The sequence below is a fragment of the Schistocerca gregaria genome, chromosome 1 (genome assembly GCF_023897955.1).
Source record: "Schistocerca gregaria isolate iqSchGreg1 chromosome 1, iqSchGreg1.2, whole genome shotgun sequence".
Taxonomy (NCBI): domain Eukaryota; kingdom Metazoa; phylum Arthropoda; class Insecta; order Orthoptera; family Acrididae; genus Schistocerca; species Schistocerca gregaria.
Genome location: NC_064920.1, coordinates 994329893 through 994345682, shown reverse-complemented (window position 1 = coordinate 994345682; position 15790 = coordinate 994329893).

The window sequence follows — 15790 nt, the reverse complement described above, 5'->3', positions numbered from 1 at the left end:
ACTTCTTTCCTATACTTGTACAGTGAAATTTGCAACTTGCCAAATTTCATGATTCCAGACCAATTGGACGTTCAGCATAGGTTTTGATGAGTGCGTTTTGAAGTACAAAAATACGCAGATTTCTTTTGATTACATCGACTTAGAAGCTCATGTTTATTGCACCGCTAACGGACCATAGGTCTTAGTGTGTGACATAAATTTCTGCGTGATACACCTACCCGTTCCTGAGAAAAAGGAGTCTCAAGAGACGTACGGACAGACAGTTAGCCTGATAACTAGTGACAAAATTTTATCGTGTGATACAGTAACAGATCAACGAGTTTAGGATTTTTTCCTTTGTTTGTACTGTGAAACCTAGCTTCTTGCCAAATTATGTGGGTCTAGTTCAATGGGAAGTACCCTGTGGATTTTGGTGGATGAGTTTGCGCGTATCAAAATATGTGACGTAAATGCTCGTATGTTCTGATTGCTTAGACCTAGCTTCAGTTTTTTACACCGCCAAAGTAACGCAGACCTTAGTGAGGGTCACAAATTTCAATTTGATATGTCAACCTGTTCCTGAGAAAGAGGGTTTTTAACAGTCGGAACTTCTTCGCCGAATAATATCTAACACACGTTAAGGCCTGTTAAAAATCTGGTATCGGCAGCTGGGCACCGCCGATACACGATTAGTCTCTTTCCTTTCCAAATCAGCTGCCCAGGAGAATGATTGGGGCATTCTTTTAATCTTATTGATTAATCACTGCTGCACTGTATATGCAAAGTATTGTATATGCATTAAATTCACCTGTAAAGTTTACATTGAAGAAATATCAAACAGAATTGAAACATAAGTTCCATTATTTACTAATTTAAGGAACGAGAAGATATTTTCGTACTTTAAAGAAAGAACTTCGGAGACTGTAATATTGACAACGAATCATTTGTTACTAACAGCTTCAGTCAATATCGTAGACATTACGCAGACTACAATAAATACATAAATACATTCATCACTCTTGCGTAATCAGGAGATAAATGAGTTTATAACACTCGTTTTGTAACGTATTAACGTTTGCGGAACTGGCTACTTAACTATTTTATGTGTTTTAGTGGATCACGCTCCCATTATTATCATTGCCTCGCTAGTGTGCATTATGACAGTACTCGTCCCAACACAGGTGTTCCAAAATAACTATGCATTGTATGCTGTATTATTCGCGGACGCACGCCACTGAGAATTTTAAGCAAACTTTTGCTGCTAAAATGGACATTTTAAACCTGATTGCCGTCCATTACATTCACGATATGAATATGACAGGACATCAAAAGTGCGAGATACACAGAGGCGCGGTCCACGCATGGCTTCTATGTACGCATGTCGGGTGTGCGTATAAATAGGTCAGCACTGCTGAACGTTATAAAATGTTAATCTGGTGACAGTTAAAATCACAGGAATGTTCGTTGTACCATGGTACATTTTACAGAGTCCTGACAAGGGTGTCTGTTAGTCCGTGTCGCTTGTCACATTACGAATCTGAAGTCCATCTTCTTCATCACAGAGTAACACTTGCAACCTACACCCTCAATTCCTTGTTAGATGTATTCAAATCTCTGTCTTTATCTTTAGTTTTTACCATCTACAGCTCCCTCTAGTACCAAGCAAGTTAGTCCATGATTTCTTAACTTATGCCCTATCGCCCTTCCGATTCTTATTGACAGCGTTTTCCATATATTCTTTTCCTACCCGGTTCTGTGGAGAACCCCCACATTCCTTACCGTATCAGTCCATCTCATTTCCAACATTCTTCTGTAGTACTGTATCTAAAATGCTTCGATTATCTTCTGTTCCGGTGTCCCACAGCCCATGTTTCACTATTGTGGAATTCTGTGCTCCAAGCGGACGAGTACTTTCTTACAGGAACCCCTTGAGTGTGAAGGCAAAAGTTCAATCTTTAGTTACCCTCATTTGAAAGCGTTACGAAAGGAGAAATATTATCTGCTAATAACTCATCTTGTGCATCAGGAGGGCTACAGAAAATAGGTGTCCGAGAAGTGCAATGATGATATTCTATGGGATGTTCGTATTACACTTCAAAAATGGACATCATGGCATTCAAGACATGTTCAAAGTACACCGTTAACTTGCACCAAGGGCACGAAAAATTGGTCGCCACAGTGATCAAAAAGGTACGCACCATCAAGCTCGAAGGCGGATTCCATAAGACTTACAAACCGTGCAAGACGTTCAGCTAGGTATCCACTCTTACAGAATGCATATAAAATAACATTGGTGTAACGCGATGACGAGAACTGATGGAATGTGATGGTATACAACCAAACGCTAAACAAACTATGGTGGAGTTCATCGTGAAACTGGCTATCCTTTAAGGTTTAGTTGCAGATGGTGCGATTGTACGAGGTGCATTCAAGTTCTAAGGCCTCCGATTTTTTTTCTAAATAACTACTCGCCCGAAATCGATGAAAGTGGCGTTACTTCTCGACGTAATCGCCCTGCAGACGTACACATTTTTCACAACGCTGACGCCATGATTCCATGGAGGCGGCGAAGGCTTCTTTAGGAGTCTGTTTTGACCACTGGAAAATCGCTGAGGCAATAGCAGCACGGCTGGTGAATGTGCGGCCACGGAGAGTTTCCTTCATTGTTGGAAAAAGCCAAAAGTCACTAGGAGCCAGGTCAGGTGAGTAGGGAGCACGAGGAATCACTTCAAAGTTGTTATCACGAAGAAAGTGCTGCGTAACGGTAGCTCGATGTGCGGGTGCGTTCTCTTGGTGAAACAGCACACGCGCAGCCTTTCCCGGACATTTTTGTTGCAGTGCAGGAAGGAATTTGTTCTTCAAAACATTTTCGTAGGATGCACCTGTTACCGTAGTGCCTTTTGGAACGCAATGGGTAAGAATTATGCCCTCGCTGTCCCAGAACATGGACACCATCATTTTTTCAGCACTGGCGGTTAACCGAAATTTTTTGGTGGCGGTGAATCTGTGTACTTCCATTGAGCTGACTGGCGCTTTGTTTCTGGATTGAAAAATGGCATCCATGTCTCATCCATTGTCACAACTGACGAAAAGAAAGTCGCATTCATGCTGTCGTCAACATTGCTTGGCAACATGCCACACGGGCAGCCATGTGGTCGTCCGTCAACATTCGTGGCACCCACCTGGATGACACTTTTCGCATTTTCAGGTCGTCATGCAGGATTGTGTGCACAGAACCCACAGAAATGTCAACTCTGGAGGCGATCTGTTCAACAGTCATTCGGCGATCCCCCAAAACAATTCTCTCCACTTTCTCGATCATGTCGTCAGACCGGCTTGTGCGAGTCCGAGGTTGTTTCGGTTTGTTGTCACATGATGTTCTGCCTTCATTAAACTGTAGCGCCCACGAACGCACTTTCCACACATCCTAATTCCATCACCACATGTCTCCTTCAACTGTCGATGAATTTCAATTGGTTTCACACCACGCAATTTCAGAAAACGAATGATTGCACTCTGTTCAAGTAGAGAAAACGTCGCCATTTTAAGTATTTAAAACAGTTCCCATTCTCGCCGCTGGCGGTAAAATTCCATCTGCCGTACGGAGCTGCCATCTCTGGGACGTATTGACAATGAACGCGGCCTCATTTTATTTTAAAACAATGCGCATGTTTCTATCTCTTTCCAGTCCGGAGAAAAAAAATCGGAGGCCTTAGAACTTGAAGGCACCTCGTATGTTTCATTGACACGGAAAATGAAACATCCAGAGGCTGAATTTGTCCAATGATTCCAGATGGTATGAATTGCAACTTTAGTTTCCAGGAGGGACAGGTCGCTCCAAAGGAGTATGATTTTTTATACGCATACCAGTCATCAAGCAAAAGCAAGATATTTTGATCAGATAATGGCCAAAAATAGTGCTCATCCCGTAATTGCAGTTCGCCTATTTTCCCAGTCTTGCTTGGTGTTATGTAAATATTCCCTATTGCCCTTGCACGATCACGCACAGGAGAAAGAATCGTAGGTGTAGAGCACATTCAACTTCTCGCAGCACAATAAATAACTTTCAAGCCAGTTTACCATCCAGATTAACAGTCGGCATAATTGCGTACGAATGCATTAAGGCATTGATGTTAGTTGATCTTGATACAACTCTCCTGGTACCTCTAATCTCCAGGGTTCCTTTCATATCCATTTCCTTTTCAATTTCCGACTGATTGGAGGTCGAAAATTCCTTATTGAAAGATGGGATACGCTTGTTTATCTCCACTACAAATTTTCGGGCCGATCCCGCAGTCTGCAGTGCATCGTCAATTTGACGCTTTGTTTCAAATTACATCAACCAATTCTGAAGCACTTTTGAAGCTATTCAACCGTCCACTGCTTGCCTTGAAATCACTGTAATCGTCACGCGCAGTTTGACGTGTATAAGGGAGTAGGACACTATTATGTATGTCCTGTAAATTGAATCGAGCATCCTTGAAACGCAAAAACACCGGTTTTTCTAACAAGTACGCCTTGTCCTCCCTTGAATCACTGTAGTTTTTCTTACGCACTACACCATCACACTGCTGCGGAAATCTATTCATAATCGTTTTTTTTCTATGCTGCGGATGATTTCTATATACGTAATTATGTTTAGTACCCGCTCCTAGGACAACGATTGCCTTTTATTACGTTTCATTAGAGACGGGATTTGTGGCTCCCTGTCCGACAATGATGATTATCTAGATGGCTCGATACCTGTTTCGATATCACTTTCACTTCTTAAGAACATATCGTCACCACTGTACTCCTCACGTACATTGCCCGCACTGTCGACCGTGTACGACGCCATACATTCCACTGACTCATCTTGCGGGAACGCCAACATTTCACCGCCACTTCCATCACCCTCTGCGGAATTCCTTGGATTCCTTTCTGACGAAATGTAAACTTCGGTTGTTGTAGATATGATTCAATGTTTAATTTTGTTTATCATTGCGATTGCTCTGCTTTGTATCAACACCATTAGCACTGTAGCAATGTTTTGTGTTACTATGTTGACTAAGCAGTTCAACTGTGTTCCATAGCCTCATACCGTGCTCACCACTCGAACCCTTCCTTTGCTCTCCCATTTGCCGTTAGCATCCAATTTTATGGTTGTATAGTGCGGCATCGAAGACCGTAAACATTGGTCTTTTGCGATCTCGCACTGCAAAGGTTTCTCGTTAGAAATTTCTTCCTCAAATTGAGGCCATGACGCTAGCAGACTAGTCTAGCACAGGAATGCCTGTTTTGCCAGTGATAGCCGACTTTATATGCCTCCTTGCTCCGTCCATCAGGAGTTATTTTGTTGCCTAAACAGCGGAATTAATTGACTGCCTCTGCTTCGTGAACCCCAATTCTGACCTTACAGTAAGTTTCTCGTTATAATTTCTGCTAGTTTCCTTACTTTAGTCTTTCTTACATTTATTCTCACTGCATGTTCTGCAGTAATCAGACAGTTCATTCCACTTAAGATATTCTGTAATTCTTCTTCACTTTCGCTGAGTATAGCAATGTAATCAGCGAATCTTATCATTGCTGAACAGGTCAGGAGTTCACTACACTCAGCTGGCGGCCTACACGGGTAGCGGAGGCTGTGTGGCGTGGACTGCGCCGTTTTATAGGTTAGAAGGCCTCGGTAAGGTACGGGGTGGGCTGCAATCTCAAAGGGTGCATGGAAGATACAGGACGCGCTTGGGTCAAGGAACAGTCAGAATTGTAGTTGCAAATAGTTGTAGTGGTGCTGGGAAAGTCCCCGAGATTCAAGTGCTAATAGAAAGCACAGAAGCTGAAATCGTTATAGGCTAAAGCCTGAAATAAGTTCTGCAGAAATTTTTGCGAAGTCTCAGACGGTGTTCAGGAAACATACACTCTTGGAAATGGAAAAAAGAACACATTGACACCGGTGTGTCAGACCCACCATACTTGCTCCGGACTCTGCGAGAGGGCTTACAAGAAATGATCACACGCACGGCACAGCGGACACACCAGGAACCGCGGTGTTGGCCGTCGAATGGCGCTACCTGCGCAGCATTTGTGCACCGCCGCCGTCAGTGTCAGCCAGTTTGCCGTGGCATACGGAGCTCCATCGCAGTCTTTAACACTGGTAGCACGCCGCGACAGCGTGGACGTGAACCGTATGTGCAGTTGACGGACTTTGAGCGAGGGCGTATAGTGGGCATGCGGGAGGCCGGGTGGATGTACCGCCGAATTGCTCAACACGTGGGGCGTGAGGTCTCCACAGTACATCGATGTTGTCGCCAGTGGTCGGCGGAAGGTGCACGTGCCCGTCGACCTGGGACCGGACCGCAGCGACGCACGGATGCACGCCAAGACCGTAGGATCCTACGCAGTGCCGTAGCGGACCGAACCGCCACTTCCCAGCAAATTAGGGACACTGTTGCTCCTGGGGTATTGGCGAGGACCATTCGCAACCGTCTCCATGAAGCTGGGCTACGGTCCCGCACACCGTTAGGCCGTCTTCCGCTCACGCCCCAACATCGTGCAGCCCGCCTCCAGTGGTGTCGCGACAGGCGTGAATGGAGGGACGAATGGAGACGTGTCGTCTTCAGCGATGAGAGTCGCTTCTGCCTTGGTGCCAATGATGGTCGTATGCGTGTTTGGCGCCTTGCAGGTGAGCGCCATAATCTGGACAGCATACGACCGAGGCACACAGGGCCAACACCCGGCATCATGGTGTGGGGAGCGATCTCCTACACTGGCCATACACCTCTGGTGATCGTCGAGGGGACACTGAATAGTGCACGGTACATCCAAACCGTCATCGAACCAATCGTTCTACCTTTCCTAGACCGGCAAGGGAACTTGCTGTTCCAACAGGACAATGCACGTCCGCATGTATCCCGTGCCACCCAACGTGCTCTAGAAGGTGTAAGTCAACTACCCTGGCCAGCAAGATCTCCGGATCTGTCCCCCATTGAGCATGTTTGGGACTGGATGAAGCGTCGTCTCACGCGGTCTGCACGTCCAGCACGAACGCTGGTCTAACTGAGACGCCAGGTGGAAATGGCATGGCAAGCCGTTCCACAGGACTACATCCAGCATCTCTACGATCGTCAAGATGGGAGAATAGCAGCCTGCATTGCTGCGAAAGGTGGATATACACTGTACTAGTGCCGACATTGTGCATGCTCTGTTGCCTGTGTCTATGTGCCTGTGGTTCTGTCAGTGTGATCATGTGATGTATCTGACCCCAGGAATGTGTCAATAAAGTTTCCCCTTCCTGGGACAATGAATTCACGGTGTTCTTATTTCAATTTCCAGGAGTGTAGATTAAGCAGAATTGTGTTGGAGTGTTGTGTCTGTCAGTAGTGGTTTATCTTGTAGTGAAGTTTTATTGAAAAAAGCGGATAAAGTGTCACTAGAAGCCTTCCTAAGAGACAATCTCCATTCCTTCCGAACTGACTATGCAAATGTAGGCGAGATGTGGTTCAAATTAAAAGATATAATAGCAACTGCAATTGAGAGATTCATACCTCATAAATTGGTAAGAGATGGAACTGATCCCCCGTGGTATACAAAACAGGTCCGAACGCTGTTGCAGAGGCAACGGGAAAAGCATGAGAAGTTCAGAAGAACGCGAAATCCCGAAGATTGGCTAAAATTTACAGACGCGCGAAATTTGGCACGGACTTCAATGCGAGATGCCGCTAATAGGTTCCACAACGAAACATTGTCTCGAAAATTGGTAGAAAATCCGAAGAAATTCTGGTCATACGTAAAGTACACAAGCGGCAAAACGCAGTCAATACCTTCGTTGCGCAGTGCCGATGGTACTGTTACTGACGACTGTGCCGCTAAAGCGGAGTTATTGAACACAGTTTTCCGAAATTCCTTCACCAGGGAAGACGAATGGAATATTCCAGAATTTGAAACACGAACAGCTGCTAGCATGATTTTCTTAGTAGATACCTTAGGGGTTGTGAAGCAACTCAAATCGCTTGATACGGGCAAGTCTTCAGGTCCAGATTGTATACCGATTGGGTTCCTTTCAGATTATGCTGATACAATAGCTCCCTACTTAGCACTCATATACAACCGCTCGCTCACCGATAGATCTGTAACTACAGATTGGAAAATTGCGCAGGTCGCACCAGTGTTTAAGAAGGGTAGTAGGAGTAATCCATCTAACTACAGACCTATATCATTGACGTCGGTTTGCAGTAGGGTTTTGGAGCATATACTGTATTCAAACATTATGAATCACCTCGAAGGAAACGATCTATTGATAAGTAATCAGCATGGTTTCAGGAAACATCGTTCTTGTGCAACGCAGCTAGCTCTTTATTCGCACGAAGTAATGGCCGCTATCGACAGGGGATCTCAGGTTGATTCCGTATTTCTGGATTTCCGGAAAGCTTTTGACACCGTTCCTCACAAGCGACATCTAATCAAGCTTCAGGCCTATGGGGTATCGTATAAGTCGTGCGACTGGATTCGTGATTTCCTGTAAGGTCGCAGTTCGTAGTAATAGATGGCAAATCATCCAGTAAAACTGAAGTGATATCAGGTGTTCCCCAGGGAAGCGTCGTGGGACCTCTGCTGTTCCTGATCTATATAAATGACCTGGGTGACAATCTGAGCAGTTCTCTTAGGTTGTTCGCAGATGATGCTGTAATTTACCATCTAGTAAGGTCATCCGAAGACCAGTATCAGTTGCAAAGCGATTTAGAAAAGATTGCTGTATGGTGTGGCAGGTGGCAGTTGACGCTAAATAAAGAAAAGTGTGAGGTGATTCACATGAGTACCAAAAGAAATCCGTTGGAATTCGATGACTCGATAAATAGTACAATTCTCGAGGCTGTCAATTCAACTAAGTACCTGGGTGTTAAAATTACTAACAACTTCAGTTGGAAAGACCACATAGGTATTATTGTGGGGAAGGGGAGCCAAAGATTGCGTTTCATTGGATAATATTGTGGGGAAGGCGAGCCAAAGGTTGCGTTTCATTGGCAGGACGCTTAGAAGATGCAACAAGTCCACTAAAGAGACAGCTTACACTACACTCGTTCGTCCTCTGTTAGAATATTGCTGCGCGGTGTTGGATCCTTACCAGGTGGGATTGACGGAGGACATCGAAAGGGGGCAAAAAAGGGCAGCTCGTTTTGTATTATCACATAGTAGGGGAGAGAGTGTGGCAGATATGATACGCGAATTGTGATGGAAGTAATTACAGCAAAGACTTTTTCGTCGTGGCGAGATCTATTTACGAAAGTTCAATCACCAACTTTCTCCTCCGAATGCGAAAATATTTTGTTGAGCCCAACCTACTTAGGTAGGAATGATCATCAAAATAAAATACGAGAAATCAGAGCTAGAACAGAAAGGTTTAGGCGTCCGTTTTTCCCGCGCACTGTTCGGGAGTGGAATGGTAGAGAGATAGTATGATTGTGGTTCGACGAACCCTCTGCCAAGCACTTAAATGTGAATTACAAAGTAGTCATGTAGATGTAGATTATTCTTATCGGCAACTTCGATACATGAGCTATCAAGCTGATTGCTTGATAATTCTCGCTCTTGTCGGCTCTTGCTATTTACGGAATTGTGTGAAGTATGTTTTTCCGAAAGTCTCGTGTTATCTCGACAGTCTCACACATTCTACACACCAACGTCGACAGCCGTTTTGTTGCTACTTTCCCCTATGATTTTAGAAATTCCGATGGAATGTCACCTATCACTTCTGCCTTACTTGATGTTAAGCCGTCCAAAGCTAAATTCTGATTCTAATACTGGATCCCCTCTCTCTTTCCTGTCACTCCTGCTTCTTCTTCTATCACATGTGATCTGAGAAGTCAACCCCCTCACAGAGGCCTTCAGTGTACTCTTTGCACACACCCGCTCTCTGTTCTCCATTTAACGGTGGAATTCCCATTGCACACTCAGTGTTGCCACCCTCGGTTTTAATTTTACCGAAGTTGTTTTGACTTTTCTGTATGCTGAGTCAGTCCTTCCAACAACCATAGTTTTTCGATTTCTTTACATTTTCGATGCAACCATTTCGCCTTAGCTTCCCTGCACTTCCTGTTCATTTCATGCCAAAGCGACTTGCATTTCTGTGCCTCTTAATTTATGAATATTTTTGTACTGCCTTCTTTCATGTATCAACTGAAGTATTTCTTCTGTTGTCACTGATTTCTTCCAAGTTACATTATTCGTACCTACGTTTTCCTCTCCAACTTCTGTGATTGCCCCTTTTAGAGATGTCCATTGCTCTTCAACTGAATTTCCTACTGAACCATTAATTGTCGCAGTATCTATAATCTCAGATAATTTCAGGCATATCTCTTCATTCCTTAAGATCCTGCTTCTTTGCCCATAAATTTTTCCTGGCTATTCTCTTAAACTTCAGAGTAATCTTCAACATAACTAAGTTGTGGTCTGAGTCAAAATCTGCCCCTGGGTAGGCTTTACAACCCAGTACATGATTTCGGAACCTCTTCCTGGAATATTCCCATACCTAACTGGAATATTCCCATACCTCCCGGCATCTTCCAAGTATACCTGCTCCTCTCGCGATTCTTGAACAAAATGTTCGCTATTGCTCGGTGAAATTTCTTTCAGAACTCATTTAGTCTTTTCCTCTCTAATTCCGAGTACCAAGCGAATGTTGTATTGTGGCCCTTTCTTCTCCTCCTTCTCTCTTCTCTACAACCGCATTCCAGTCCCCCATTACTATTAGATTTTCATCTAACTTAACTCACTGTTCAATATCCTCATATACTTCCTCTGTCTCCCTATCTTCAGCTTGCGATGTGGGCATGTACACCTGACCTATCGTTGTCGGTTTTGGTTTGCTTTCGATTCTGATGAGAACAACTCTATCACTGAATTGTTCATAGTAGCATACTCTCTGTCCTAACTTCCTGTTCATAACGAATCCTACTTAAGTTATACCATTCTTGCTGCTGTTGTTATTACGCTACATTCATCTGACCAGAAATCCTTGTCTTCTTCCATTTCACTTCACTGTGTTTCAATATATCTATATTGAGCCTTAGCATCACTTCAGATTTTCTATCTTACCTATCAGGTCCAGACTTTTGAATTCCACGCCCCAAGTCGTAAAACGTTGGTTATTTATTTTCTCATGGCCAACTTCCCCTTAGCAGTTCCCTCCCGGAAATCCGCATGTTGGACTAGTCCTGAATATTTTGCCAATGGAGAGATCATCATGACATATTTTTCAGTTACAAGCCATCTGTCTTTTGGATAAAATTTTTATCTTTAATTCAGTGGTTTTCATTGCCTTCTGTATCCTCATGCCGTTGCCCAAAGCTGATTCTACCTCTTAGGGGCAGCCGTCTGCGGTGGTCTCGCGGTTCTAGGCGCGCAGTCCGGAACCGTGCGACTGCTACGGTCGCAGGTTCGAATCCTGCCTCGGGCATGGATGTGTGTGATGTCCTTAGGTTAGTTAGGTTTAAGTAGTTCTAAGGGGCTAATTACCACAGCTGTTGAGTCCCATAGTGCTCAGAGCCATTTCAATCTTAAGGGCAGTGTCCCTTCCCAAGCCCAAGAGAGTGCCTTGAACCTCTGTTTGCTCCTCCAATCTCTTTGACAAGGCCTTTGTCTTAATGATGTGTGACTTCTTAAGCCGTATGACTTGGGACACCATTGTTGATGATTTTTATTCAATTTGAAGCAGTGGCGAGATTCTAAACGGGGAGCCGGTAGCTACGGCACTAACCCTTAGATTTAAGGGATAACATTGCAGTCCATATGTGGCGCAATGCAGCAACGTGAACATAAGATGTCTTATAACGCCATTATCTATCATGAGCGTTTCTCCTTACTCCGAATTTCGCTTGCTCTAGAATGTATCGGGGTATTTCTAAAAGAACAACCTGTTTAATGATACGAAGCCCATCCCCACATTTCTGACGGGACATGCTTAAAGCCGCGAATCACGGCAAATAAAAACATTTCTCTGAGAACCACACCAATGAGTATTAATGAAAGTACTATCATTTTGGAGTATGAAATGACGATTGTGACACATTTGAGGAATCAACATGGATAGTTACCTTCAGATGGAGTAGATACTTCATGCGTGCATCTTAGGAGCGCGAAAATGCTGTTAGTGCACAAAGGAGATTTCATATGACATACTCGTGTGGCCCACCCTCGGATATTTCTTGAGAGTGTGGTATTTATTCCAGTCAAGGTAAACTGGGAATGTTTAACGCCTAGAGAGAACGGTTGCACAAATAGTAACGATTTACATGGCTCATGAAGAGCGCCATGGAAATATCGAAGAACGTGATTTGACAGATGGTTGAGAACAAACGTCACCTATCCAGCGATTATGCACAAACTTTCGACAACTAGTGCTAAGTTAGGACTACAATATAGCCCGCTCCATACCGGTCCCTTACGTAGCGTGAAAATAGCGTGCACAGCGGCAGTTTTGCATTCTTTTATACCGCGCTCCATTACACGAACCGAGCGGGAAGAAAACCTAAAAAGTGATGCACTGACAAGTGCACTTTTCTGTGCACCACACAAAGGTTTACTGAGTGTAGATGTAGAGACCGCCATATTAGTGCTGACATAGAAACTGAAAGACTAGTGGCACTCCATCGCGTTCTTATAGACCTATTCGAACAAGATACCGTACTACGAAGACACATAGTATCGTCCTTTCACTTTCTGTAGGGGAATTTCAAGAACTATTCTTTGAGTAAAAATCCCTTTCACCCCAAAGTCACCAATGGGACTTTCCATACATTCAGTGGTTAATGCAGCAGTGCATTATATAATATAGAAGATGTTTTGAATATCAATACTGAAAGATAAATTCAGAATCTATTCGTTCGATACTGCAATAAAAAATCACACCCTACATACAATGCCGACTGCAACAAATATGGAGATGTAGTATGTTTTCATAACTTTGTAAGTTTTATTGTATCTTTGTGCATATAAAAGTCGTAGTTGCAGTTTTCAAAAGACAAAGTCTATATTTATTAAGATTGTTACATTCTGTCTATTTTTTATCGAGCTTTTCAATTTACCAAGGTCATAGATATTGGCATTTTAATAAGCTGCGTTCTTTGACTGCAATTTAGTAGCAAACTGCTCTGGTTTTGGCTGACTTTTGGGTGATAACAGAGGTAGCAGTGTGGTCACGTTGACGGAAGACTTTGTGATGTTCGGGCTAAAAGCATAACGCTGTAAGCGCTAAATAGACGTCGCGCCACTGCTCTTAAAGTACACCTGCACTGCGCTGGGTAAGTTGCTTGGGCTAACGCCGTCAAATCGCCGAAAATAATTACCTCGTCTGGTGAGCACATGGCAACAGAGTAATAGTGTATTCAGCTACATGGTTTCAGCGTGAAAGGTACACTGGTATCCAAAACTTACGGAGGAAAATAACTTTCACGTGATATGTCACTGCTAAATAACATAGCTCGGTGAAACTCGGACCATACAGAGAAAGAAACGCTAAAATATAGCACAGAAGGCAACTGAAAGAAATGCGAGAATAGAAAACTAATACTTTTGTTCAAGGACAATAATTGTATGCTGATCATGACATGTGGTTCTTAATAGGACGTGCGTTCACCTCCTGCGGCAGTGCACGCATTGCAATGTGCTTCCATGCTGGCCAGAAGGTTGATAAGGAGTTCTTGTGGTAGGGCGTTCCATTCCCCTTCCCGATCGGTTGACATCTGCCTGATGGTTGTTGATGCACACGGACATGCTGCAACACTTCTCTCTAACGCATCCCACACGGACGAACGGAGAGGCCAGTTCACTCGCCGATAATCCTTCCGTTTGTAGAGATCCTCCATCTGCAACGTTCGATGTGGCTGTGCCTTGTAATCAGCAATAATAAAGTCAGAGCCGCATGCATCCCTGGAGAAACGCAAAATAGGAAAGTGTACAGTGGCAGAATAAAGTTGACCGATGAATACACTACTGGCCATTAAAATTCCAACATCAAGAAGAAATGCAGATGATTAACGGGTATTCATTGGACAAATATATTATACTAGAACTGACATGTGATTACATTTTCACGCAATTTGGGTGCATATATACTGAGAAATTAGTACCCAGAACAACCACCTCTGCCCGTAATAACGGCCTTGATACGCCTGGGCATTGAGTCAAACAGAGTTTGTATGGTGTGTACAGGTACAGAGTAGTGACTGGCATATTTTAACGAGCCAGTTGCTCAGACACGATTGACCAGACGTTTTCAATTAGTGAGAGATCTGGATAATGTGCTGGCCAGGGCAGCAGTCGAACATTTCCTGTATCCAGAAAGGCCCATACAGGACCTGCGACATGCGGTCGTGAATTATCCTGCTGAAATGTAGGGTTTCGCAGGAATTGAATGAAGGGCACAGCCACGGGCCGTAACACTGTTCAAAGTGCCATCAATGTGAACAAGAGGTGACCGAGACGTGTAACCAATGGCACCCCATACCATCACGCCGGGTGATACGCTAGTATGGCGATGACGAATACACGCTTCCAATGTGCGTTCACCGCCATGTCGCCACACACGGATGAGACCATCATGATGCTGTAAACAGAACCTGGATTCATCCGAAAAACTGAAGTTTTGCCATTCGTGCACCCAGGTTCGTCGTTGAGTACACCATCGCAGGCGCTCCTATCTGTGATGCAGCGTCAAGGGTAACCGCAGCCATGGTCTCCGATCTGATAGTCCATGCTGCTGCAAACGTCGTCGAATTGTTCGTGCAGATGGTTGCTGTCTTGCAAACGTCCCCATCTGTTGACTCAGGGATCGAGACTTGGCTGCACGATCCGTTATAGCCATGCGGATAAGATGCCTGTCATCTCGACTGCCAGATATACGAGGCCGTTGTGATCCAGCACGCCGTTCCGTGTACCCTCCTGAACCCCAACGATTCCATATTCTGCTAACAGTCATCGGATCTCGACCAACGCGAGCAGCAATGTCGCGATACGATAAACCGCAATCGCGATAGGCTACAATCCGACCTTTATTAAAGTCGGAAACGTGATGGTACGCATTTCTCCTCCTTACACGAGGCATCACAACAATGTTTCACCAGGAAACGCTGGTCAACTGCTGTTTGTGTAAGAGAAATCGGTTGGAAACTTCCCGCATGTCAACACGTTGTAGGTGTTGCCACCGGCGCCAACCTTGTGAGAATGCTCTGAAAAGCTAATCATTTGCATATCACAGCATCTTCTTCCTGTCGGTTAAATTTCGCGTCTGTAGCACCTCATCTTCGTGGTGTAGCAATTTTAATGATCAGTAGTGTATATCGTGTTCAAAGATTTGGATGTCATTACACCCAAGCAACATTATGCCTCCCCACACCATAACACCTGGACCACCAAAACGATAATGTTCAACAAATTTCATGTGTGCATTACACGCCCCCTCGTCCTGCAATATAATGTGCGTTCAGAATCAGTACTGAGACTAAAGCTGTTCTGATCTTTGTTACTCCAGTCCCTATGCTCTTGGCACCGTAGAAACCGGTGCCGTCGATATTTGGTTGTCAGCAGAACACAATCTGCTGTTCATCGGGCAAAGAGACCACCTCATGCATTCGCCGTGCTACAGTGGAGCAAGAGACTGCGTCTCTTGAAGTCCTGTTGAATTTGGTTGCAGTTTGACCCCTGTCTGACGTGGGTCCCTTCCCGCCTGTTATACAATGTGGTGGTCATCCGCTGCTGTAGTTGACCGGGGTCGATCACCTCCACTCCGGGTAGCAGTGCCCGGGTTCGGACGCTGCACAAGTATTTTAAACAGTACTGT